This window comes from Homalodisca vitripennis, chromosome X (assembly GCF_021130785.1).
Source record: "Homalodisca vitripennis isolate AUS2020 chromosome X, UT_GWSS_2.1, whole genome shotgun sequence".
NCBI lineage: Eukaryota > Metazoa > Arthropoda > Insecta > Hemiptera > Cicadellidae > Homalodisca > Homalodisca vitripennis.
Genome location: NC_060215.1, coordinates 85,172,998 through 85,200,786, shown reverse-complemented (window position 1 = coordinate 85,200,786; position 27,789 = coordinate 85,172,998).

The following is a 27,789-nucleotide window of genomic DNA, read 5'->3' as shown; positions in this document are numbered from 1 at the left end:
AAGCTAGATATTCCTCCTCCTCATAGACATCCATGAAAGGTTTATTTTCTCACAAGTCTCCACTTCTTTACAATGTGCTTTATCCCACCACCATTTTAGGTTGATCACCAGTAAATACGTTATCAAATGTAATATTTGTAAGTTTATTAACATTGTTTAATGTTAATTCAACAACAACATGTCACTACACGTTCTTCTGATATGGCAACGGTAAAAGCGCAAAATTATAAAGCTAGCAGATTTCATATTTGTAATTTGAAAAGCAACTTCAAAAAAATTATAAAATTTGAGATAATCCTTCACGCTAAAATTACAGTACACATTTGTATTCACGCTATATCGATATTATTTTCATTTATTTCGTGAACTATGGGTTTTAACATTAACTAAAAAAATTTGTTCGTAACAGGTGGCTCAATAGAGCATATTTAAGGATTAATTTAACTACCGTTGTCGATTATAAACCTAATAAGTATAATCTTCATGTTCGTGGGAAATACAATACCTGGTATCTGAGTTGTTGGAAGGGATATGTTATAATTTCGCCTTAGAATAATCTACGGGATTCAGCCCAAATTGTCTTACCCCTTACCGATTTAGTGTTAAAGGCACTTTGGGCTGTAACTACACTCTCTCTTATTCAGTTTGATACGATTGGGGGAATTTCCCTAACATCCCACGGCATAAGCACACCCCTTCGAGGTCTTAAGTCATGCCTGAGGAGAGGAGGTCATTCAGAAAATGCCGTGTAAAGGCTCTGGATTAGAACCCCTATTTAAAGGCGGTGTTTATTCAGCAGATCAGTATGGTCATGGCCCTGAATTCGCACACCCGTACTTAGCAGAGGACAATACTGAAGGACAATCTTAGCACCTTGTCATAGGACCCTGGCCATTAGTAGTAGAAGACTTTTTTCCTATTAGGACAAGAAGCTTATAAATAGCACTTAGTCCTGCAAGAACCTTAGCGCTGCTTCCGGAGTGACATCCATAAGGTTGTCCAGATTTAAGTGACACGTCGATTTTTATTGTGCCCAGTGGTAGGTTGAACTGGAAGGTATAAACCAGCCATAAGTGATCTCTGCTGTGTAGAAGAAGACAATACTACTAGGTGTAGTGTGTTCCCTTCTAATGAAAAAGATGAACCCCAAGGGCGATTTCCAGAAAAGAAAATGATTTCTCACCTGTAAGAGATGTAGCAATGTGGGTAAATTGGAAGAGGAGATGTTCTTACTGCATTTCTTAAAAAGGGCCTGTTTGTGTTGACTCTCGGAAGAAGCATAGTACTGGGAGCTACTGAAGAGGTGTAGCAAAGAAAGTACCTCTATTTGTTTGTATGGCCTTGTTAAATTGAAGATAAACATTTCCGGCGTCAACTAGTAAATACTAAAACAACACTATCCCAATAAATTATATTGGAAAAGTGTTGTCTTAGTATTTACTAGTTAAACATTTTTCCAATTGCTCCAAGATAATTTTCCGGTTATTTCCGGTTTAAATACTGTTGAGCCTTACGGGCAGTTGAAAATACCAAGAGAATAGCTAAAATACGCAGAGCGTTTGCATAGGCTCTCCAAGTTCTACCGCCCAGATCATGAGAGCGATCTAGCGCAACTCACAAGTACTTTTGGGAGTTAGTTTTAGTTAAGATGACAATTAACAAGTTCAATCTCTGTCGGATGTGTTAGGTTCTGAAACAATCTTTGCAAAATAGAGATTACTTGAAAAAATCGATTCCAATATCAGCTATTTTTTTAGTGGTTAGGATCAATTTGACTAAGTTATTAGTTAAGTTATCAATTAACGGACTGTTATTGAGATAAATGTTAATATTGGGCGTTACCAAAACATAACATTCTGGATCAGGCAGTCAGCGTCGTGTAGGGGTTAAAAGTGAATTGTAGGCCTAAAATTGGAGGGGTGAGAAGCAGACTGTAGGCCTAAAATAAGAGCACGTTCCTCCGCACTAAATTTCAGTGAATTAAGCGAGAGCGAGAACCACGTAATAGCACTTTCCATCAGGCCTGAAGTCACTTTGCTCAACAGGGATGCTGACGCTGTGTATTCTCACGTATTAGGGGCATTTTATGTACTCTTCCGGAACACATTCTCAGATTTGTTCTGGCCTTTATAATTCCTTACCTGTCTTTAATAAACCTGAGACTTTAGATCTGTTGTAAAGGGCGAATAGTTAGCCACGTGACAGTATGGCATAAATATGCCGATTACCTCCCCCCCTCCCCACGCTACCAATCATTGACATCAGTATGTTCATAATCATTGCAGGCTATTTTCCCGGTAGGCAAAGCGGAAATAATCACAACCAGTTCCACTGCTGTAAAAGGGCCAGCGGTTCATGTGGATTTTTCTTTACCTCGTTCTCTTTGTGCGTAACATGTTTGTCAAAGGCATGGCTGGAAATTGTTGATATACGGTACGCGAAAACCACTCTACCATAATTTATATATCCACTATGACTGCGGAAGCTGTCTGAATAATAATTGTTCATGCACATGGTGGACTGACTGAGCACACTTCTTTATGTGTGCTTTAACTTTGAAACTATAGAGGTGGATTAACTACACGAAGAATACAATGTTTAGCTTTATTTCATTTCTTTTATTTTAGCCCTGGTGTATAAGAATCCTGTCTAATATTATACAAGTGCTAGAAGTGTTTGTAATGTTTAGATATGATTCGGAATGTGTTTCTTGAATCTAAATAAAACCCATTGGATTTGTTTAACTTCCTTGCTCATAAACGTAAACTAAGGACATAAAGAGAGAAGGAAATTGAAACAGTACGGGCGCAGGTATATGCAACACTGATTTCTGTTCAATTCACATATGGAGCAGTTGGACAGATTATGTAACACCGCTATACCTGAGCTTTGGTGGTCATTTTAAAGCTTTTAAGTTGGAAGTCTTTTTTTTCAATTACATACCGAGTGACGTAAAGAATGTTGACTTCCAGAATAACCTACCGCGAGGTGTAATTTGGGTTCAGAACCCTGTGTAGTAAAGTATGCTGTTTAATGAGATTTTATAAATATATCTACTTTTCAAACAGGTATAAGTTCATAGATAACCAACAATTTTTATTGAGCAAAAATACTCTTAATTAAACAAAAACTATAATTATGTTATAAATGTTGTGTCCATTCAGTTACCACCAAAGCTTGATGTAAGACAGCAAACGGAACATGTGTAGTTTATGTTACTAAAACGTTTATGTCGCCACATCTCCGCATCTGAATGTAAATAATTTTATGTTAAGTATTCATTCCAATGGTACCAAATTCGGGTTCCCATGAGGACAATCTATGACGTATCCTAATTTTCCATACGAAAGGGTATTTTACAGTATCATAAGTTAAAACGTCCTTTACTTTAAGCTGATACTCACGACACAGTAATTGAAGGTAAGCGTAGGGGTGTAATGGCGACTGAATTTAAAATCGTTTAGCTGAGAAAATAATTATAATATTCCATTACAACTCTTTAAAAAGTTATGTTATATTGTTGCAACGTATGATTAAAATATATAGTAACAGAGGTTAAACATATAATAAAACATATACTAGCCCTCCTAATGTGTTAAATATATTTAATGTATTACATGGAATATGAAACTAATCTCTTTAAAAAAAAATACATAGTTCTTTTTACTGATACGTAAATAACAATCCCCTGCCTTTGGTAAAATCGGAGATACCCAAGGAGGATAAAGAATTAAATATTGAAAACCCATATATATCAGCGGCTGACGATCTATAAAGAAATCCCAATTATCATGTTGTATTATTTGTACACAAACCTTAGATTTAATTTTTCAAAAGACTAGATGAGTGTATATGAACATTATAGTCAGGAAGAAGTTCTACTCAATTCATGAATCGCCCTGAAAGGATTTGGTGTGCAATAAGGGAAAGATAACACATTCAGATTAGGTATCGTCACAGTACCTCTGATACGCGAGTATGTACGAGTAATGTTCCATGTTATTTTTGAAGTTTTATTGGTATACGCGTAACTACAGTGGTGTTTACTACTAAAAACATAATAAGTAAATTCATGATTTGGGATTAGAAGTTTTGGGAAGAGCTACCAGATAGTGTGACAGTGGTAACATAATGTAGGGTGATGCGAAGTCCAGAGGGTATTAAATCATGCCATGACCATGCTATTGTGCTAAATACTCTTAAGCTTCTTCTAAAGGGGTGCTTATGCCGCGCTTGGACATGGCTAAGGCTCTGAACTAGAACCTTCTTTCATTCAGGGGGAGTTAACTCAGCACCTTTACTAAAGAACCACCTTACTTCAAAGGGATGTTTGTTCAGTGCATTGACATGGTCATTGCACTAGATTAGCACCCCTTTTCGTGACCTCAAATTGACGTTATATCCGTGGGGTGTTTGTACAGGGTCTGCTACTAAACCATGGGCACCTGGATGGTAAAAATAAGTCTAAGAAGACCAGCCTTAGTGTTCACATTTCCAGCTTATCTAAATATAAGGTGTGTCTGTAAAGGCCGTTATTAATTGTATATGGCTGAAAAGTTTATCAAGACATGACGGATGTTTGTGGTTGGTTTTTCTAACTAATTTCATATAATTACAGGCGATTGTTTATCGTTCTGTGTCATGTATTAGTAGTTTTCTGTATTTTTTGTTCATCTACGAGTATTTTAAGTATTAACGCACAGTTTTTGTGCATGGATGCTCGGCTTTGGCTAATTTTCGGATATAATATGTGACGAAGATACAGAAAGCATTTTTTATAGCGGTGTATTTATGTTTTTACTAGCAAGATAATGGAAATAGCCCGTAGTGTTAGTATAAAATATTTAATTGCATTCATATAAGTCAAATAGCAAAACTTTATTTTCTGTCTTATTTCTTATTTCATTTTACAAATTCGGAATCTAAAAATGTACAACTCTTTTTGTTTTGCTGGGCAATAGTTTTTGTACTTTACCCATTTCATATTTTTGTTTGTTTCATCGATACAATATTGTTTAACTTCCGTTTTAAATACATAAAAATATAATTGTTAAATCTGCGTTATCTGATAATTAATTAATAACAAGACAAATTATACAAATGTATGAATAAATTTAATATGTCGTCAATTACTCCATTCATAAGATATGAATTGTGTTGGTTAAAAATGAAAACGGGCAGATATGTGACATACTTAAAAATATTATACACTTCACATGCCAAGAAAGAACTTCCAAAGATCTTCTTGGTTTAATTTAATGGGTGCAACTAAATGTTTTATATGACCCGGGCACCCTGTAATTTAGGTTATGTATATATTTAAATGAACATGTATTATTCAAGAGAAATTTAACATCCATTCAATTTTATATACGAATTTACCAGGAAGTTATACGTTGTAACCTATTCATGTTACTCTCGTGAGACATTTTATGTGAATATGTAAATTTATATTTCAATCTAAGAGTGCAGATTGAAATATAAATTAAATATTGAAGCAAATTTCCTTTCCTGAAAGCCCTAAATTACCAATCTCCCGAAACAGTATTGGGATATCCCGGCTTTGCTGCATTATGACTTGCAACGTCTTATCAGGATCTGGATTACACGTACAGAGCGGTAGTACGATCTATTCAGCCACGGAACAGTATTGGGATGTACCGGCTTTGCTGCATTATGACTTGCAACGTCTTATCAGCATCTGGATTACACGTACAGAGCGGTAGTACGATCTATTCAGCCACGGAACAGTATTGGGATGTACCGGCTTTGCTGCATTATGTCTTGCAACGTCTTATCAGCATCTGGATTACACGTACAGAGCGGTAGTACGATCTATTCAGCCACGGAACAGTATTGGGATGTACCGGCTTTGCTGCATTATGTCTTGCAACGTCTTATCAGCATCTGGATTACACGTACAGAGCGGTAGTACGATCTATTCAGCCACGGAACAGTATTGGGATGTACCGGCTTTGCTGCATTATGTCTTGCAACGTCTTATCAGCATCTGGATTACACGTACAGAGCGGTAGTACGATCTATTCAGCCACGGAACAGTATTGGGATGTACCGGCTTTGCTGCATTATGTCTTGCAACGTCTTATCAGCATATGGATTACACGTACAGAGCGGTAGTACGATCTATTCAGCCACGGAACAGTATTGGGATGTACCGGCTTTGCTGCATTATGTCTTGCAACGTCTTATCAGCATATGGATTACACGTACAGAGCGGTAGTACGATCTATTCAGCCACGGAACAGTATTGGGATGTACCGGCTTTGCTGCATTATGTCTTGCAACGTCTTATCAGCATATGGATTACACGTACAGAGCGGTAGTACGATCTATTCAGCCACGGAACAGTATTGGGATGTACCGGCTTTGCTGCATTATGTCTTGCAACGTCTTATCAGCATATGGATTACACGTACAGAGCGGTAGTACGATCTATTCAGCCACGGAACAGTATTGGGATGTACCGGCTTTGCTGCATTATGTCTTGCAACGTCTTATCAGCATATGGATTACACGTACAGAGCGGTAGTACGATCTATTCAGCCACGGAACAGTATTGGGATGTACCGGTAGCACGCTTATCAGCTCTGGAACAGTATATGGGATACTGCCAACGTCTTATCAGCATATATGGTATGCTTTGCATTGCAGTCTTCAGTATCTTGCATCATTATGTCTTGCATACGTCTTATCAGAACACGTATAGTACGACTATTCAGCCACGGAACAGTATTGGATAAACCGGCTTTGCTGCAATTATGTCTTGCAACGTCTTATCAGCGGATTACACGTACAGAACGGTAGTACGATCTATTCACCACGGTCCGGCTTTGCTGCATTATGACTTGCAACGTCTTATCAGCATCTTGGATTACACGTACAGAGCGGTAGTACGATCTTATTCAGCCACGGAACAGTATTGGGATATACCGGCTTTGCTGCATTATGACTTGCAACGTCTTATCAGCATATGGATTACACGTCCAGAGCGGTAGTACGATCTATTCAGCCACGGAAACAGTATTGGGATGTACCGGCTTTGCTGCATTATGACTTGCAACGTCTTATCAGCATCTGGATTACACGTACAGAGCGGTAGTACGATCTATTCAGCCACGGATTACACGTCCAGAGCTTTGCTGCATTATGTACGATCTATTCAGCATCTGGATTACACGTCCAGAGCGGTAGTACGATCTATTCAGCCTCGGAACAGTATTGGGATGTACCGGCTTTGCTGCATTATGACTTGCAACGTTCTTATCAGGATCTGGATTTACACGTACAGAACGGTAGTACGATCTATTCAGCGGATTACACGTCCAGAGCGGTAGTACGATCTTATTCAGCCACGGAACAGTATTGGGATGTACCGACTTTGCTGCATTATGTCTTGCAACGTCTTATCAGCATCTGGATTACACGTCCCAGAGCGGTAGTACGATCTATTCAGCCACGGAACAGTATTGGGATGTACCGACTTTGCTGCATTATGCCTTGCAACGTCTTATCTTATCAGCATCTGGGTACACGACCAGAGCGGTAGTACGATCTATTTCAGCCTCGGAACAGTATTGGGATGTACCGACTTTGATGCATTATGTCTTGCAACGTCTTATCAGCATCTGGATTACACGTCCAGAGCGGTAGTACGATCTATTCAGCTCGGAACAGTATTTGGGATGTACCGACTTTGCTGCATTATGTCTTGCAACGTCTTATCAGCATCTGGGTTACACGACCAGAGCGGTAGTACGATCTATTCAGCTACGGAACAGTATTGGGATGTACCGACTTTGATGCATTATGACTTGCAACGTCTTATCAGCATCTGGATTACACGTCCAGAGCGGTAGTACGATCTATTCAGCCTCGGAACAGTATTGGGATGTACCGACTTTGCTGCATTATGACTTGCAACGTCTTATCAGCATCTGGATTACACGTCCAGAGCGGTAGTACGATCTATTCACCCCGGAACAGTATTGGGATGTACCGACTTTGCTGCATTATGGTCTTGCAACGTCTTATCAGGATCTGGGTTTACACGTCCAGAGCGGTAGTACGATCTATTCAGCTACGGAACAGTATTGGGATGTACCGACTTTGCTGCATTATGACTTGCAACGTCCTTATCAGCATCTGGGTTAACACGTCCAGAGCGGTTTAGTACGATCTATTCAGCCTCGGAACAGTATTGGGATGTACCGACTTTGCAGCATTATGACTTGCAACGTCCTTATCAGCATTTGGATTACACGTACAGAGTAGTAGCACGATCTATTCAGCTACGGAACAGTATTGGGATGTACCGGCTTTGCAGCATTATGACTCGCAACGTCTTATCAGCATCTGGATTACACGTCCAGAGCGGTAGTACGATCTATTCAGCCTACGGAACAGTATTGGGATGTACCGACTTTGATGCATTATGTCTTGCAACGTCTTATCAGCATTTGGATTACACGTACAGAGTGGTAGCACGATCTATTCAGCTACGGAACAGTATTGGGATGTACCGGCTTTGCTGCATTATGACTTGCAACGTCTTATCAGCATCTGGATTACACGTACAGAGCGGTAGCACGATCTATTCAGCTACGGAACAGTATTGGGATGTACCGGCTTTGCTGCATTATGACTTGCAACGTCTTATCAGCATCTGGATTACACGTACAGAGCGGTAGCACGATCTATTCAGCTACGGAACAGTATTGGGATGTACCGGCTTTGCTGCATTATGACTTGCAACGTCTTATCAGCATTTGGATTACACGTCCAGAGCGGTAGTACGATCTATTCAGCCTCGGTCACAATTTAGGGATATACCGGCTTTGCCAGTAACCCTATCAAATCAGCTATGAATTTGAATCAGGATACTCCAATTTCCTTATTTCTTCTTCCACACTCATTTTTAATATACCGGGTTCTCTTGCATCTTACTGTTTAATCTTGGTACTGAATGGCACGATCTTCGCCCACAGGCCTTGTGTCTGTAGACACAATGTAGTAGCCTCTCTATGGTTTGCAACCATATCATCTCCCTCCCAAACTGGATTGGAGATTTACGACCTTCGCCGCAAATCCTGTTTGTCCCTTTTATGTTGGGATTATAGTCGAATAGACATAACTTCCAAATTGGAAGGGTGTGGAGGGGCAGCGAGCAGTGGGGAGACTGATGATGCCGCGGTGTTGCCACGTTGGTGCGGGCACTGCCGTGAGCGGTCACTTTCTCACCGAACACTGAGAAGAGAACATGAGACGGTGCGCGCCAGCGTACTTACCAACAAAACAACGCGTCAGTGTGTGTTGTCTTTTGATTGTTTATACTAGTAATCAGAAACGAAATTTCTCTAATTTAACGCAAATATGTGCGATATTAATATGTTACCATTATACTATATAATAATCTACAACTACTAAATAATTCGGATATCATGAAGGACAAATAGTTTGGGTACTCTGAAAACCTAACATTGCATTCACAACACAAATATATTTATTTCGGGGGCTGTCAAAATACTTCAAACACCGTCAGCATACATTCTGTTGACGTATATTTCCTGTGTTCCTTAATCAGTTTGCACTCTATATTCGTCAGCAAAATCTTCCAGGTCACTAGTTTCACTGTCACTGTCATCTCTATTCACGTGAATTATCATTTCCTCTACTGCTGTTTCAATGAGACCTTCTTGTGCCCACGCTTCTAAAATAGATTTTTTTGTGTGCTTTACGATATCCGTCCATTCTACGGTTGTAACTTGTTGAAGTCCTTCTTCGGTTAACCTCCTAACTTCAGTCATGTTAAATGTTTTATTGTTCCGAGCAACGTGTCCCTTAACTTGTGCCCAAACCATCTCTATTGCATTGAAATGGCAATGGTAAGGTGGCAGTCTGACAGTTTTATGTCCTTGGGCTTTAGCCATCTCATCTATAATATACTTGGGGACCGGTGCGCGGTGGTTTATTCATTTCACATATTTCTAACAACTCGGCTTTTGTAAAATCTTCTGCAAATTGTATGTTATGCTCGCGAAGCCACGCCTGAATTTCCGCTTTTTTGTTACGTTGCGTTGGGGCCTTATCTAAAACCTTGGAGTGGTATGGGGCGTTGTCCATAGCAATAACCGATGGAGCAGAAAGGTTAGGTAGAAGTGATTCTCTGAACCATTTTGAAAAAATGTCATGGTTCAATTTCTTCATGGTAGTCTGTGGTTTGCTTTGAAGCAAATAACAAGCAATAATTAGGAACAAACCCTCCAGATGTACCAGCGTGCAGTAAAATAAGCCTACCGATTTTGCCAATATGCCTTTGCCGATGTGGCAACAGTGCCTGTTCCTATGGCAACCGCGTCATACGCTCCTCGCTCCTATTGGTCAGGTAGCCAACCAGGCAGTTCTCCCTCTCACTCCAACGTCAGAACGCCCCGCCCCGCCGATTCGGAAGTTATATCTATTCGACTATAATAATATACCGACTGAACTGCCGTTAATATGTACCACTGAAACAAAATATTGTATCGCAACCGCGAATAAAGTTAAAGTTTCACGGAATGTCCACGATAGACTTTAAGTAATTCCTCACAAATTAAAAAGAGCAACATTCCTGTACAGCATGAAAAAAATTAACATATAATCAACATTTTTTGTGTAAATCACAATTCATATATATATATATATATATATATATATATATATATATATATATCCTTTAGCTTGTTCCTAGAGCGGTAGCCGATTAAGGGTATGCGAGGTAAGGAAGGTACTCATATGTAAGCGATGATCCAGAGGCACAACCGAATTGGCGATACTTCGAGTATATTAGTTTGGCACACTAGCCTATTAATGGTAACAACCGATTGAAAATAACTGAATCACTCACTGTCGAAAAACTTCCATTCAATCGTTTGGAGTTGTTCGTATCGGTTGAACTTTTAATTCAATTGGTTTGGCAATGAGTGTAACTAGTTAAGCAGTTTCAGGCGGTTTATTTTGTTCTATCAGTTCTCTCCTTTCAGTGGCCGAGTAAATTAAATCAATCAACTTCATTATATCGGTGATTTACTAAATCTACTCTAATCCTTTCGAACGGTTAATATGGTTTCAGCATATGGTTTTAAGGGATTAAATTAATGAAACCTGCTAGTACGTTAACATTAATCGGACTTCTCTCTTTAAAATAAATGTTATGTTAATTATGTCACAGAATTTAAAAAGACATTGATTAAGAAATGTTAACGATTATGTAATTCCAATAAAATATGTTTATTTATAAAGTGTAAATTTAGTGGCAACAATAGCAAAATATTTAATTTCAACACTATTTTTTGCAAGTTTATATTAGTTTTATTGTAGTAGGTTCCGTTAGCTCCTAGTGTTATTGTTTATGTATTCATTAAGCATGGTAAATGCAAGTAAAAATTAAAGCTAAACGTAGTCAGGTTTTTAATTTATTGTTTCATTACAAAAAGCGATTGAATGTAGAACAATAACACAATGCTACATATACTATTAGTTTGCAATACATTGCATAATGTGTGACTTTTCTATTTCTCATTTTCTTAATGCAATCGAATCTTCTAAAATTGATTACTTATGAGGACATATATTTCAATAAGGATACTTTGGATTTATCTAGGTTTTTATTGCTTATTATACTGATGTGACTGCAAGGAACTTCACTTAGTGGCAGCAATATTTCACTACGTTTACTGCTCTAACTTATCCTGAAAGGTCAAAATTTTTAAATATAATTCATTCCATTTTCCTAACTGTATAGTTCATGTTGTCTTAATTATTTCTTTATCTTACCTTTATCACGTATAGAATGTAATTCAGATATACGTTTTAACTTAATAAATCGTGTTTCATTAAGCGTAGTAACGAAGTAATTATGTTATGGAGAAAACAAAATGTATTTATATACAAATATATATATATATATGTATATATATATATATATATATATATATTATATATATATATATATATATATATATATATATATATATATATATATATTATACCTCTCAACCATATGTCCGCTTGAAAAGAGAATTTAGTTTATATCATGCTATCCCGCCTCAGGTTTATGCAGTTTTTTTTAGATATACAATGTTCCAATTAGCAAAGCAATTGAATAATATATCGAGAGCTCTTCAGTAGAGCTCCTCTTGTTGTAGATGTCAACTGATGTCCTCTCTGTGAATTGATTCGATAATTAATTGTGCAACTTCCAGAGTGCACAATGAAATAGATATATGAATATAAATGTATATTATTGTGATTGTTATGCTTGGGTGACACGAAAACATTAGTTTAAAATAATTAAATTAAACTCAAATAAAAAAAATGTTGATATGAAATAAAGAAGTTATAGCAAATGTAACTATTGTCTTTCGATGGTATAGTATATTGTAAAATTACCTATTATCGTTTTGAAACAAATAAGTCAGACATAGAAAAAGAGTATATTATAACTTTTATATAGTCATTTTTCCAGAACTGGTGAGCTGTATTTTTGGTTTCATTATACTTGTTCCGAGCATACAAAGATGGAACTAAAGAAAATGTGGGAAACTCCAAAGAATGAATTAAACTAAACATAAAGTAGATAAATGGTATCATATAATGGAATGAAATTAACTTCCGAATTCGAGGCGAAATTAGGGCCTCATGGCCCTTTCTTACATTTAACCTCATGTAGAGACTAAAACAAAACAGTCTTATTTTTAAATATTAATAAATATAACTTTTTAATGATAAAAAGGTCAATAAACACATTTGTAGACAGTAATCAAACACAAAATAATAATAGTAAACTCGTATATCATGTAATCATGTATACATTATCCTCCTCCTCACACATACACTCACATTAGAGCAACCGACCATTATTAAAATGTTTACTGATTTGTGGTCATTCAACTTCAAAACCTTTACATTAATATAATGCGGTGCTATATGGTTATAACTCCTGAGATTAAATGCATATGCGCCCACAGTCACAGTCATTTCGAACATCACACTTTCACAGTAAGAAAAAAGAGACAGTATGAGTACTTTAGCCAAAAACAGTTTTATGTGAAGTGGCAAAATCCTTAAAAATTTTCAGTGAATGTATTGATTCAAGTCTCTGTTAATGCATCAGTCCAGCGTAGAGTACAGTTTATTGTCTGTCCTACATTCTTAACATAATCACAATATGGTTGTGCAGTTCCATTTACAGTTACGTTACGTATAGAAGTAAAATCGATCAAGATAATGATATATCACAATCTATTTAGTTTTTCATGGTTTAGAAGCCCATGTTTACTAGTCCAGTCCAGCACATTGTTGATGTCAGTGTTGATTATGGTAATGCAATCATTGATGAGGTGTATGTTAACGTGGACATATATCTGGAAGTCATCATCAAACAGATGGGACTGAAGTGTACCAGTACCGTACAACACAAACAGAGGACCAAGTATGGAACCCTGAGGAACACCACACTCAACACCCAGCCAGTCGCATGTTACGTCACTTACCCGTACACACTGCCTTCTGTCAGACTGATAAGACCCCAAACATCGCAGAATATTTTCTTAAAAAACCAATTATCTTCAGTTTTTTCAATAGTTGTCTGTGAGTTGCAGAGTCAAATGCCTGAGTGCCAGAATGTTAGTATTGAGCTTAATTTTTGGTTCATTGCGAATGGTATTCCACAGTGACTTACAGTAGGACAGTTTTAGTACTATATACTGTTCGAAATCCTGATTGTAAATTGTTAAGGTCGTTATTGCGAGTTAAATAATCAGTAATTTCAGAGTGCACAGTTCTTTCGAGGCCTTTGAATAAAGCAGGCAAAATAATAATTGGTCTCAAATCTTGGCAAGATGTTGGAACTGAGGTCTTTTTCAAGGGCGGGCAATAGCTAACTTTCAAAGTGGAGGGAAAATACCCTATCTCAGTGAAGTGTTGAAAATATAGAGAGGATTAGATCATTTTTACTAAAACCAACAAAATTAAGTTTTTATAAGTAGCTCTACTTTGATTATAATTCGCTCGCCCTTATTCCAGCCTTATGTCAGAGACAGGAATACACTGAGTCCGGCAGAATATTTATCCAGTAACCTAAATGCGATATTAGGAAACAAGCTGTAAAACTCTAAATCGTGAGTACACCGGAATATCAGGAAATTACTTCTTATGTTGGCAATTGGACTATACGAGCTTCAACAGACATCGATATAATCAGTTTCAGCCAAGATTTGAAATACTGTGGCTTCATCGGTAAACCTTGCAAAGTCAGTCAATGCAGTATAAAGAATAAAATGACTTTGCCAGGTAATTGTATCAGGTTAGACCCTTGCTGGTATTGGGAATCACACAATTTCATCAAGAATCTTTCAACCACATTACTGTACCAAAAATACCTTTATTTCTCCCGTAACACGACTTTATAAATCCCAACACAGTATTGAAAGTGCCCTTATTTCACCTTCAACCTCATCTCTCTAATGTTAAATCTTATAAGCAATACGCCGATTCCAAATGCAAGACTATCTTGGCACTGCCAAGCTCATTTCGGCACTAGGTTCATACATTGGTTACGCTGAAATCATTTTAAACCTCAACTCTCCAATGTCAAATCTGATAAGAAATACACGCAATCTACCTGGAAGTATACCTTTTCAATGTCCACCTCATTTCAGGAACGCATTGGAAGTACTCGGGAGTGCTCCTTTAACCTCATATCTCCTATTTCAAATCTAATCAGCAATATACCGAGTCCACTTCAAAGAGTAACTTGCCACTGCCAACCTCATGTCGGCATTAGGAATACATTGGGTTTCCTGCTATATAATCTTACCAAGAAGGATAAGACGATATCGGGAGTAGGTTGAGTTCATCTTAAATCTCATCTCTCCAATGTCACATCTGATCAGAAATTCACCGACTACACTTGCAGATAACCTTACCAATGCCAACCTCATTTAGTCATTAGGAATACATTGGTTTTTCTCAGGCTACATAATCTTACCAACCACAAGATGGTATCGGATATACTCTAACTACCGGCAGTCTCATCTCTCCAATCTCGTCTGGTCAGGAATTCACCAGCGACTACAGACTAACATAGATAAGGTAAGTGCGCCACTGAAACGGCAGACCGAACAACGATGGCTGAGCGTGAGTCATGCCAGTCCCTCGCGCAGCCCCCTGTGCCTTAAACCCAGTGTTGCGGGGTAATTACCGCATTTGGGATAAAATCAGGCAGAATAAAATGGGAGATATAAACTCTCCTATACTGGGATATAGAACATTAAACCGAGAAGAGTTAGAGATTTTGGTAGGTAATGAAGATGATGAAGAAGAAGATTTTTTTTTATTTTAGGATCAACATCTAATATTACCTCTGATGTAATCGAGTACTTAGCAAGCTACGTAGTTCGATCAATTACGTCTAAAATCATCTGCTTGTGAGCGATGTGTCAATTTTATGACAAGCAAGCCAAATCCATTTCAGAAACATAAGTTTGATTACCATAGATAGTTATAAAAACACTGATCCAACTCTCACAAGATGTAACTAAATTCTGCTTGGTTTGTGAATCTACTGTAAATTTCTTCGTTTAAACGATTCCATATCTTCATTAAAGAATTATGACATACTAATTTATATATACTATATATGTATTGTTTAGTACCAGATTTTGTGTATAGTTTAAAAAAATACTTATCGTTAACAATACAATTTGTATATGAATACCTTGTTGGTATTCATTTCTTATGGAATGTACAGAACTCTTTACTGTAGTTTTATATTACAAAAATATAATAAAAAGATTAAGAAAGCAATGTAAACCTTTTCAGAAGTGCCGCAACATGGCATGCGTTAACAACGCTTGGAGCAGCGAGATTTAGTGCTTACAGGACAGTATCTTCAATCTACTGTAAAATTCAACGTAATTTACCTAATTACAAAATAAAATATGATTGAAACATTCTCTAATCTGTAAAAACTCCTTAGTTCAAAATCTCTCGCTTATACATTGTATGTAACCGAAAAATAAAAAAATACATCACAGAATAAAATTTTTTTATCGCAGTCCTAAATTTAAAACACAAAATTAGTTTAATTGTATTTACACTTTAAAATGTTTTATAATTAATAAAAGCTATACTACCATCATCATAAACTAATCTTCTTTGATTGAGTGAAAAGTCGAAACATCCGATAAGTGTTAAGTATTTTGAACAACAGTGTAATTGAAAAACACGCAGTAATATTTCAATGTAATTTTTGGGCTGGTCAGGCTTCTTATAACGATCTAAATTCTCCCGGCTTCGTCTCGTAATGTATGGGTGCATGCAAATCCCTATCTATGCTATTCTGTAGTCGCTGGAATACACGGACTCCACTTGCATGTCTACCTTGCTACTGAAAACCTTATTTTGCCACTAGAAATTCATAAATTTCTCCGGCTGCATAATCTTACCAAGCACAAGACGGTTTGGAAGTACTCTGGCATTACGGGCAATCTCATCTCTCCAATCTCAAGTCTGGTTAGGAATACACGGACTCCACCTGCAAGTCTACCTTGCTATGCCAACTTCAACTTGGCATCAGAAATGCATAGGTTTCTCCGGCTGCACCAACGAATCTGTCACATCTGATCACCAATACACAGATTCAATGTACAAATATACCTTGTCCACCTTCAACCTCGTGTCTGCAATTGCACATCTGATCACCAATACATAGATTCAACGTGCAAATATCTTGTCCACTTTCAACATCATGTCTGTAATTGCACATCTGATCACCAATACATAGATTCAACGTGCAAATATCTTGTCCACTTTCAATCTAATGTCTGCAATGTCACATCTAATCGCCAATACACAGATTCAACGATCAAAAGTACCTTACCACCGTCAACCTTGTTTTGGAAGTAGGAATACATTGGTTTCATTGGCTAAATAATGTTACCAACCAAAATACTGCATCGGGACTTCTCTGTGTTCACCTTTATCCTCATCTTTCCAATGTGAAACTGATGACAATGATTCCACTTGCAAGTTTAACTTGCCACTGCCAGCCTAATGTTGGCATTAAGAATTAGTTTACGTTCTCAGGTTACATACACTTACCAACCACAAGAAGTCATCAAGAGGTACTTTAATTTCACCTTCAACCTCATCTCTTCAATGATACATCTGATCAGCAATACACCGACTCCTCTTGCAAGTAAATCTTGCCACTTACAACCTCATTTCGGCACTAGAAATAAATTGGTTTCTCCTGCTACATAATCTTACCAAGCACTAGACGGGTTTTAAAGTACTGCGACTTTACCGGCAAACTCATTTTTCCAATCCCAAATCTGGTTAGGAACACACGAACTCCACCTGCAAGTCTACCTTGCAACTGCGAACTTCAGCTCCGTCTGCATAATCTTACGAACCACAAGATAGCTTCGAGAGTAATCTGGATCCACCTTTAACCTCATCAATCCAATGTCGAATTTGATGAATATAACGACTCCACTTGGAAGTTCAACTTGCCGCTGCCAACACGTTGCCATTAGGGATACATTGGTTTTCCTGCTACATAATCCAACCAAGTATAAGATGGCATCCGCATGTACTTAGAGCTCTTTTTTTAAGCTCATCTCTCCAATGTGAAGTCTGATCATCAATTCAGCAACACCACTACTTGCATGTCTAGCCTACCAATGCCAATCTCATTTTGGCACTAGGAATACATTGGTATCTCCGGCTACATAATCTTACTAAGCACAAGACGGCATCGGATATATTTTGAGTCCACCTTCATCGATCTTCAACCTACTGTCTCCAATGGACATCTGATCACCAATACACCGACTAAACTTGCAAATATACTTTGCCATCGTCAACCTCATTTCGGCACTAGGAATACAGAGGTTTCTCCGGCTGCATAATATTACCAACCACAAGATTGCTCCGGGAATACTCTGAAATCAACTTCAACCTTATATTGCCAATATAAAATCTGATGAGTAAGACTACTCCACTTTCAAGTCTAACTTGCCATTGCAAGAGTAATGTCGGCACTAAGAATTTCTTTAGATTCTCCCAGTACATAAACTTCATAAGTGCAAGAAGGCATCAGGAGGTGCTTTGAATTTACATTCAACCTCCCCGTGTTTAATTGAATTTGGTTTTATGAGTGAAATTGCAAAATATGATGAGGATGTTCTAAACTGTTTTCATTTACTCTTTGAAACCTTCGTTGATCCATTTCTTAGAAGTTCGTAAAGTCATCTTTGATGATAATTATTATTACAAGTGTTATATTTATTGTCCTGAATACAAAATAAATACCAACAGTTAAGAATGAAATAGGAATTAATACGTTATAATTTTGTACGTATATATCTCTAATTGCCAATCAGCAATGAGTTGACGGGACACGTTTGAAAATGTAATCAATGTATTATATACATCATTTTTAACGTATTCATTTTTAAGTGTTATAGCCTGTGAATTTACTGTTAGTTTCTTTGATATTCGTATTTGCAAAAAAAAAAAAAAAAAAAAAAAAAAAAAAAAAAAAAAAAAAAAAAAAAAAAAAAAAAAAAAAAAAAACGCTTCAGACAATTCAGGACAATGCAAGAACGTTTCTAATCGGCATTTCTAAAAGTTGTATGGCTAGGTTCGCGGACGTTTAATTTTAATTTTGTATTTAAAACTGTGTCCGGTAAAAATATTGCCAAGCGATTGCAAGCTTTTAAAACAGTTAAGTAGTTTCCCTTAAAGGAAAAATACGCCGGCTTTGCCGACTATGAGTCTCTCAGGCTCATGTACATAGTATTAAAAAAAAGATTTTTTTAAGAGGGCCAGGTTTTCTGGGCCTGGTAATTGACCCTTAGCCATCCGGCTTATTGTGCGTGTAATTAACATTAATAGTATAATATTCCATATTTACACATAAAACAAATAAATATTTCAAGTATTTACTGGCCTTGTACTGAACCATGCAAAAGTTGTAAGCACGCTGGATTCGGACCGGTTGGTCGCAAGTACGTACTGTCTAACAAAAATTACATGGAGGCAAATTGATCATGTCCAAATCTTTCTAAAAAATATATTACACTACCGGTACCTTTAAAACTTCATTTTATATTAACTCTGAAAATTTAATTTACTGCAAATTTTGTACGATTTGTTGGGGTCGTGAATAGTAAAAAATCGCTAAAGTTTTTTTAAATAATTGTCTTTTGATGTTTTTAGTAAAAACATTGTTTCATTTAACAGCTAATATGACACACCTACATACTCATATTTGTTTGTGTACGAGACATTTTTTCCAACTCATGATCCATAAAAATGAAAATTTATATAAATCTCAAAATCGATTTTCCACCATCACAATAATTGTTTCCATTTTATACAGGACAAATGCAATATGATGAAAAGAAAAAAAGGAAAATGATCAGATTCCGCGCATGACGATATGTTGACATACACGTTGTACTTTTGATCCGATCTGGATAGCCTTCTTTGCTATCTCTTGTCGAGGATAGTTCCCCGGCGTCCAATCCACTTATAGCGCAGGCACCGACACACAATTTGCCGCGGACCATAGATCAACGTTCTGTGGTAATTACTGATTACTTGCCCGACAGCACAAATGGCAACCGAACCGGCACAGGACATCCAAATGACAGCACAGGACCACTCTTATGTCGTTCTCAGCGGTCACCTGTCCAAGCAGCAGCCATGTTCGATGATGCTTCATTCGGTGATCTCACGATAACCGCCGTACTCGCTAGGCTACGCCATTATCAATAAGTTACGCATTTTTTTAGTTCGTGAGGATGGACATAAAACATTCCACTGTTGATGAATTGTGGCAGATTGAAAATCAATGAATTTAAATGCGGTATTAAATTTAGCCTAGAATAACAAATAACGCTCGTTCCAAGAACGCTCCTGGCTGAGAACTTACCAATTTATGGTTAAGATACCTCGTTAAGATCATTTCCATAACCATAAAGCCATTCATAATTCTGAAAAGTCTAACAATGTCCATCATTGTTTATTCCGACAAAACAGAAAACTAAAATAAAAAAACTTTTGTTCATATTTGTATTCGCCATGAAATGTACATGTATTCAGTCGTTGAGAAATTCCCTGGCCTAAATCTTAATTAGTTTTCGGAGGCCAATTCTTCCAATTTCAAACATTGATTGTCATAGTATTTTTCGAAAAATCCTTATTCATACATGGCACACAATTGATAAACAACAATCCCCCTTTTCTTATCGTAAACTAAGCAGTATATTAATGTGTACGCGTAGTTTTTCTAATATCGTGAAGGAAACAAGATTTTTCCGGACATTTGCCATCGTTCAGTGAAACAAAAAATCAGTAACACTACGTTTCGAGATCTGCAATCTGATCGCTTCTTCAGGTAAATAACTAACCTAGTACATAATTACAAACTAGGTTAAAATAAACAAATCATACCAGAGCGTTGTGACACGCCTATGTCAGGAATCACAACCACAATGTTGTATGTCAACTTCACTAACTCTAAAACATGCACTTAATAAAAACTAAACACAACACTAATTTATTAAAACTCAACTACAGAATACAGGTCACAATACGTCTGCATTCGTCGACCAACCTCCTACGTCTGACAATTCAAACAGAGAATTTTCTAATATTGTTACAGTACCAATCCAATGAATAAATCAGCCATGGGTTTCGCGAAATCGGCTACCTAGTAACAATTTTGTACTCGACTACAAAGTTTACTGAGGCTGGGAAGGGAACCCTAAACAAAATTTCCAAACAACAAGTGGCTTATTTCAGAAGTTAAACTTAAAAAAAAAAAAATAATTAATGTATTATATAACACGTAATAAATAAAAATGTTCCTTACATTTCAGAGAAAATCGATAAAAAACGTGTTTCTTTTCAATCATGTTTCCATAGCTAATAAAAATATTAACAAATACTAATTACTCTTAATACTTTCGACATATTTATTTAAATTTAGAACATTAATTGACTTTATCCATTAGGTACGAGCCACGATTATTTTGTCTAAGGTCTAGGATGTTCGGTAATTATTCTTGTACATTTAAGATAAATTTGGATCGTCTACTCTGAAAAATACCTAAAATTGAATAAATCTACGATTTCCCCTCCAACAGAACAGAAGCTAGTAGAAACGTGAAATGCAGGCACAGGAACTCTTTATCTGCTTTTCACTGTTATCCCGTTTTCATTCGCAGACCGAGAATGTAGATGTATAGCTGGCGGTTTAAGAGTAGGAAAAACGACTTATAAGATAAAAATTAACGCTAACACCCCCGCACAGTGATATGTGGCAGTAGACAGTCACGCCAGAGATGTCCACTGCATAACGCTCGCTATGGCGGTTTGTAGACAGTCACACGTGTCTAAGTCCACGAATAGAAAATTGAACTTTTTAGATAATAAGTTTTAAAGAAAATAAAAATAGCTTTCCAGCCTTAAATGTGAGGAATATACAGGGCAATAGAAGTAGAAATGCATTCACATTCTAAGGAAAATTGAATTCTTGTAGGATGTGATGAAAATGGATCAATAGTGTCACTAGGTCAAGGCCGTTGACAATGTGTGTCAAAGTCATCAAGGAAAGGAGGTCAAGGTCAATGGTAGAAATAATAATTAATTTATGTAGTTCTTTTTGGAAATGTTTAACTGGAAAAGAAACTTTATTTACTGCAACAAATATTTAATACTATCAATATTATTACCAAGGACGCATATGAATGTCAAGGCCATTAAAGAAAATAGGTCAAATAAAACATACAGCAATTTAAATGGAAACACAATATAACAGTTAAGAGCTTTTAAAAATTAGAGTGTATTATACTACATAGGCTATATCACTGTAAGCCCACATTAAAGGACATGCAATTTAGTTTAAGTAGTGTAAATAGTCTACTTTATTTTCAAACAAAACCTAAAATGTTACTTTGTTTTGAGCTAATCTAAGATTCACAAAAGTACCCACAACTTTCGATATTATAAAATGAATTCAATACTAATTAAGCTGGAACGAATGTAGCAGTCGTCTTCGACAATTCACAGTTTACTGTAATTAAGATTTTATTTAAAAAAAAAGACTGATATGAGAAACTTGTTTCCTTAATGATCTTTGCATTTTCCGTCATAAAACACTGGCAGTGGTTATTATGGCAATAACAGTTTGGTTATTACAATACATGAATACTTTGGCCACCTCACATTCTATTATAGATACTAGCATAGGCTACATGCTAGTTTTTGTCATATTCTCCCAAGAAATGTATCTTTTAAAAACTTATAACTGCACTATAGAATAACTCTACTGACATTTTCGTTGTTCATTCCACTCTGCATGGATTTTTTTCTCATTACGAAGCTTGCAACTGTAAAAATGGCGTGACTGCCTGGTTATATAATGTTATAGTTGTAAAATCAATCACAAATACTACCAATGAAACAAACATCACGTTGTAAAGTTTTTCTACAAACAAACAAATTAATTTACATTTTATTACACACAACTTGTGTAAATCCAGAAGTAACATTCAAAATCCCCTAACAGCAATATATTTCTTATTCTTATTAGACCCAATCTACAGAGGATTAGTATTATATACAACTATTAAAATATATAACTCTATACAAATTCCAATATTTCAGCCTTATATCTCTTAATATTTTTGCAGTGCACGCTTTCCAATACACTGAAGTGGTAGATACTACATTATGCATGCGTTTCAAGGTTAAATCTAAAGTGATAAGATTTTCCACATATTAACCATTTTTTTAAATAGTTTTCTTTCGTTATTATGGCAATATATACACATACTCTTCCAGTATTCATAGTAAAATGTTTGAATAAAGCCTGAAATATAACTTAAGAAGATTGTGAAAACTTCTAATAATAAACTTTGATTGATACTGCATGTAAAAACCATGACACAGCCTTATTTATACATGCACGTAATTGCTCAAACTTACAAGAATAGCTGTAAAGTAAGTCGTACTTAGGCTGAATATATCGAAAACATGACCTCCGAGTTGACTTATAATTTTCACTACTGACCTTACGTCTTGTTACTGGAAGTATATGACGGTTTTTGGTAAACTTACGAACTCCACCGCAACGCGCAAATAATGTAAAAAGATACACTATGATCATAACCTCACCTTGCAACTACACGTAACCAACAGCTGAGTGCAACTCGAGAGTGGGATGACTTTGGTTGCAGTGTGCAGTGTTGCCAAGTCGCAATGTGCATACTTCTTCATTTATACTATAACGCATTAATTTTATACACTAGGTCATTCTCATTGATAGCACTGATATGGTTTCTTCTGTCTCTTTTGTTCATTTTATAATGCACGGAATTTTTGTTTGTAAATTTTGTCAACAATGATACACCAAAGCTGATTCCTTTGAAAATAAGTGTTAGTTTTCCGAGAAAACATAATGTTACGTTATTACGTTTTAGTATTTAGGCTCACCTTTGTACTAAGTACAGATTAAATATAGTTTTCTTTAAATACTTAAATGATTCTGACTTGACGTTTAGCTTAGGACCGTATATGAGAATTTATTATTTTTAATTTATAGAATCCTCTAATCTTGTACACACTTAAGCCCACCCACAAACGATATATTGTGTTTCTAACGTTCGGTACCGAGATTTTAATGCATATTTTTCTCAATCTGAAGGTTTTTATAAACCATTTTGATTTAAACATTCTTACTAGGCTTGATATTGAACCAAGACTAACTGAAGAAGCTTTTTAGGTCAGTTACATGTTCAAGATATAATATAATCGTCTCTAAGCCAATATGATATAGCCTATTGAATTACCAACACTTTTTGTATTTTCTGTCTTTCATGGTGGTGTTTTTCGTATTAGGTGCAAGGTATTTAACAACATGCAAGAGATACTTCTATATTTATTTATTTATTTATTTATTTAACTTCCAACGGTCAAAAGACCAATTTACAACGGGTTACAGTTTTACATAGTTTCTCAAGATATATTCACAAAGGGTTATTCTTAGTTGTTGTGTATCCTATCCTCTAGGTCTTAGACCGTCCAAAACGATGTGTTGGTGGTTTTAGCTATGAATACATAACATTTTAGGTTTTATATCTGATGTTTTATAAGCAATGTTGACATAAACGTGTTTACTACACTTGTTATCGATTTTAGCCTAACCGAATGATCTTTTTGCGTTAGCTACACTTCAGCAAGTTATTAAATATCCGAACTACAGTAATAGGCTATGAAGTAGTCTAATGAATTACCAAATAGTATTTGTATTTGCTGCGTTCACAGTGATTTTTGTTATTATTAGGAGTTCTAAGGTGTCGTTCAATAGAGGCTGACATGGGCAGAGACATGCATGTATTATAAAACTTAGTAATCCTTATTTATTGAGTCCAAGATCCTATATATTGTTCTTAAATATATATTTTTAAGAGTGCATTTGTGTACACTGTTTGGTATCTCAGAATATAGACTTGTATACATTCCACTATCACATAAGTGAGTATTGAAAATACAAACTGGTAATGTTGGTTGAGCTAAATCATACTATACAATCCCTTTTATCGAAAACAGGTAAATTGACTTAAAATATTGCACTATACAGCGACTGTGCATATACTCTAGCCTAGATTAGCCAAGTCCATACCTAATGTACCTAATGCATATATACTACTACCCACTAAACACTTGTTCGCCCCCTTACAATAATTTATATGAGGATTTATGCGTTTTATACAATGGAATAAACTGGTAAAGTATACATACATTTGTATACACGGCAATAGCCTAATTGAATTTTACAGAAAGCTTTATGAAAAAACGTACTTGCCACACTGGAAGTCGAGGCCATATCTCTCACTTGGGGCGAGAATGCTGACCACTACTCTTTGCCTCTCAATTATTTTGTATTTAGATCTGTTCCGTCACACATGTGTTTAAATAACGAACTAAAATGTGAACAGAATCCCAAATATTTGTCCACCGACTTTTAATATTCTTTTTTATACGTGGCAACAGCCCAATTTAATTTGAAGAAAATTTTGAAGTAATCTTTCTTCAAATTGCATATATAACCCTGCAACAAAGCTCACTTGTGGTATTGTGGTAAAATCATTCAACCAACTACTAGTCAATTCAAAAGCCAATTTACAAAGAAAAGCTATCATATAATTGGCAAGACGGATTGTAATTAAAAAAATGTTATTTATCAACGCTCATGTAAGATTTTCTCTAATGCATACAATGAGTAAAATTCTAATACATTGAGGGTAATAACGAAGTTGTTTTGACATAAAACCATGATTTTGATAAGCAACTGTTAAGCACTGTTCGAAACAATCAAAATGTTGAAATTTGTTGCAAATTAAAAGCAATAAGACAAGTTAAATTTGACGACGAAGAAAGTCAGTTATTTAAAGAATACAACCTACGAACAAAGAAAAAGGTACATCGAGACAACCATATGGGCTCAATATTAGATATTAATTACTCCGTGTTCTTCAGCAGCTGTTATAACTAAAGTTTAAATTATTCATTCGGTTTTGTTACTTTTGAATTCCTGAATAGACCAAGAACGCTTGAATGAACAAAATTAATAATCTTTCTCCAAAAATCTCTTTTATTTATAATTGCTTTAAATAATGACTGGTGCTTTGTACTATACTGTCAATAATAGCTCAGTTATTAAGATTACTTTCATAATTTTCGTGGCTAAATGGAAGATAGGGTAGAAATTCGCAGGGAAAGACCTATAATACATTCCGGGAATCATATTGCAGTTTACACAATGACTCATGTTTCGTACAAACTAATAATTCGATCAGAGTTGAACAAATGTTACAGATACTATGTTGAAGTTTTGTGTTGAAAAAAATATGTTATAATAAGTACTGCAGTTGTAATTATAGGAAATTGATGTTTTGATAACACTGTAGTTTTCTAACTCGTTATCTGGTTATATTTAGACTTTGACTACTCGTGGTGGAGTTATTACAAAGAAGCTGTGGTAAAGAAGTGGCAGTACTCCTGTTACACCCGTGTTAATCTTATGACATCAGCTAAAGTTCGTTATAACTGATGGCTGATGTAGTAACAATGACGTAATTACTCAATGTGTATCCGACACTGACTCATTGCGGAATGCGCAGAACAAACAATTTACTCAACTTCCTTGGCATCTTTAAACTTGCACTTCTTTAATGGAGTAAGAGAAGTACAAAAAGACACAAACTGTTTTGTAAACATGCATTGTTAAAACTTAACTTTTGAACACCTTAGACGATAAATCTTAACCACCAGCTGTAATGTAACAGCATTCATTATGTTAACATCTTGTTATACTAAAGATGATAATTATCATCTGAAGCCATACGTACGGCGTAGGGTACATTCAAAATACACCCCTCTTGAAGTGGAAGTGGATATACACATCCACTTTCTGTTTGTTTCTACTCGGTCGAGGGCCTCTCTACGCAATCGCATACCTACTGGCCGCAGTCAACTAACCAATGGGTAACCTACTCATTGTCGTAAACTTCGTATTACAGTCATGCACACGACGTATATTTTTGGAGGGAACTCGGTCTTACCTTACAGTGAGAGGATGCGAGTCCGGGTGGGGTGTTGAGCCTCCTTCTGAAACACAAAGGACCATGGTCATTAGTGGCACGCACGTCTATATGGGTCAGTGGGCTTTGTCTAGCCCTAGCTCAGCACTACTCCCGTCTAGATCGTCTCGTCTAGGAATGGCTGCCTAGTGCTGCCGCCATCTTGGATATCGCCAGCGAATCACGAGAGACTCTCAACCCTTTTTAATGGTTTCCAGTGAACTCGGAATTTATCGTTTGCCGCTGCGGGAACGGCCGTTACGAATTGGCTGCGCATTTTTTATATACCGAAGGTTACTTACTAACTACGAGATGGCGCCATTTCAAATTTTTTCCGTTATTGGACTTTCCCACAGTTTTGAATGTGAGAAAAAAATGCATTTTCTGCAAATAAAACACAACTTTTCACGTACATAGTTACAAATCCGTAATGTTTTTGTGATTAAAAATGAACAAACCCATATTATTATAGGTAAGATTAGTTTCCAATTCCCGTTTCCAATATGGGCTTCATTAACATGTATAGGAAATAAAGAACTTTTTGTTCTTTATTTTCTATAATATATATATATATATATATATAGTCTATATATATATATATATATATATATTATAGATATTATATATTATATATATATATATATATATATATATATATATATATATATATATATCTATAATATAATATATGAATTGTTTTAAGAATGTACTATATTTATACGTAATATCGTGTACTGTTATACAGTATTACAAATAAATAGGATAACTTCAAAATAGGATATTGGTTTACTAGTTTATTTCAACATATAGTAGATTAATTTAGCTTATTTTCTTATTCTACTAAATTGTTTTGTTGTATTAGCCTTAGATCGTAAAAAATAATACATCTTTTTTATGTTAAGAATTGTTATATGGCCTCTATATTGGAAAACTAGAATATAGTATATCTTAGTTCTTAGGCATACGCGGCCAGTGTCGTGGCTACCATATAAATTTTCCTGCTTACACCGCGTTGAAACATTGCTAATACAATTAAATTCTTGAATTTGAAACATATGTTTCGTGTCACGTC